Source organism: Sarcophilus harrisii, chromosome 2 (genome assembly GCF_902635505.1).
Source record: "Sarcophilus harrisii chromosome 2, mSarHar1.11, whole genome shotgun sequence".
Lineage (NCBI taxonomy): Eukaryota > Metazoa > Chordata > Mammalia > Dasyuromorphia > Dasyuridae > Sarcophilus > Sarcophilus harrisii.
In genome coordinates, this window is record NC_045427.1 from 166,573,099 (window position 1) to 166,575,566 (window position 2,468).

Below are 2,468 nucleotides of genomic sequence, written 5' to 3' on the forward strand. Positions count from 1 at the left end.
GCTTGAACATTGGACCAAATCAAAGAAGGTAAAATTAAATAAAGATATATGTATAGTGATATACTTGGGCTTAAACCAATTTTATAAGGATAAGGTTAATGATAATAGCAATTATAATAATAATTATTATTAGAACTAATATTTATATAGCACTTATTATGTATTAGGTGCTATGCTAAGTGCTTTACAAGACCCAACTAAATATTATTTGTTCATCTTAAAAACTTTTCATATGCTAGAAGTTCAATATGAGTCAACAATAGGATTTTACAGCCAAGAAAGTTAATGAATATTTAAGTTTGCATGTTGAGGAAGGTTAAAGCATTTAGGAATAAAGAAGCAATAATTTTTAGTCATCTTCCCTGTTTAGATGAGTGATCTGGATGGAGTATGCTGATGTTCTGGATACCATATTTTAAGAAGGACATTGAAATCCTGGACAATATTCAAAAGAAGGTGACTAAGATACTGAGATGCCTTGAATTGTGTAGGGAACCTGGGAGAAGGGGCTATTTAATCTAGAGAAAAGAAGACACGGGGATAAGATTATACTCGTTCTACATGGGATCCAGGGATAGGATCAGGAGAAGTGATTGGAAAGAACAAAAGGAAAAGTGTCCTTTTAGCAAATTATATCTCCTGTTTTTATATGATTTCCATTTCCTACTATATATCTTTCCCCCACTCTGGTTCTAGAGAACCATTCCTTTTAATAAAGAATAAAAAAGAAGAAATGTTCATTAAAGTTAACCAATATATTGAGGAATTCTGCTGTTATATCCAGTTTTCTATGCCTGTGGCTTTCACTTCTTCAAAGAATATGCAATGTGCTTTCTCATATCTTTATATCCTTATAGTTTTGAAACACTTGATTCTGATAGTCCTATTCTTTCTATTAACTTAATGTACTCATTATAAGTATAGCTTCCATCTACTAAAGATTTTATATGCTAGGATGGATTGTGATTTATAAATAGTCCAAGACTTCCTAGATAAATAATCTCTTTGACCTACCTACTTCCTTCAATGATCACAATTCAAACATCCCTCCTCAGTCTTTATACCTCCCTTATTCGAGTATTTCCTTAGATCCTCTACAGGGGATTTATCCAGCAGGTTAGAAATCTTCCAGATCTTTTGAGAAACCAAGGGAATGAGCACAGCCCTGAAGGAGAGAGCTGTCTATTAAGTATCCTTTTCCTTACCCAATGATTGTCAGAACTATAACTTACCATGGACCATATTCTTGGAAAGTGACATCAAAGATATCCTCAGTTATCTTTTTTTCAAGCAGAGGTTGCGGGGGGGGGGGGGGGGGGGGGGGGGGGGGGGGGGGGGGGGGGGGGAGAGATGGAGCATTTTATGAAAGTGTCCCCAAGACAGAACACTTTTGGTTGGGTACCCACTCCTTTCCCATCCTATACAAATACAAAAGATATTGATAGTTCAAGACCTATTATTTCATTGGTATATGGAATATCCAGGTGAGAAATTGTATCTCCCAATGGAATTAGGCACTTTCTCTGCAGAATATAATCTTTGAGAGTTGTCTAGAGTGCTATGAAGTGTTGCCAGTATGTTTCAGAGGAAAGATTTGAATTCAAACTTTGCCAGTTCTGAAGATAGCTGTCTCTAAGAAAGACAGTCATTTGGTAGCTTCCTATTTTAACTGTCTATAGCATTTAATTATAAAGAATGATTAATTGTTTCTTCATATTTGGAATCCACGAACTATGATTACTAGGTAATGGGTAGAGAACAATAAATTTGGTTGCAAATAGATTCTTTTGAGATGGGGACTCAATGAGGCTTGAAGCAAATAATATAGTTTGAAACCTGGTATTGTAAGGCCACCTTTCTTTGTTTTTTTCTCTGATTAATTATATTGATATTTTTGACTTTTTGTTTTTTCAGATGAAATTTGTTATTACTTTTTCTAGCTCTATCATATCTGGCCATACCACTTAATACATGTCTTTAATAAGATCCTTTATAACACTCTTGAAGAAGTCTTCTTTGGAAAAATGCGATCTATTCACATACAGCATATACCACTCATTTTTCTTTTGGTTAACCTTCAACTTTAATTCTTCAGAGAGACTGTGGTCTTTGTGACATTATTCCACTCCTTTTTTTGGTAAACATCTGAAAGCAAAACAATCCATCTATTTAATTAAATGATACAACCAATGTTATCACCCAGCTAGTAGACAAAATAAGCAATTGATTGCCTTATTTTCCCCACCAGGCTACATTGGCACAGTACCAGTCATAGCATTTCATTTTAAAGTATATGCTGGCTAAGAATCCAAAGGTTTTTGCATAGTTAAAAAAAAATCAAAACCTAAGGTTACACTGTTGTAGTGTCAGAATCTCAGAAGAAGTAAGCATTTCTCATGTGAAATCACAGTTTCAAACAGCCTTGTGTAAACTGGGCTTAACTAGAGTATTTTCTTTTTTTTTTTTTT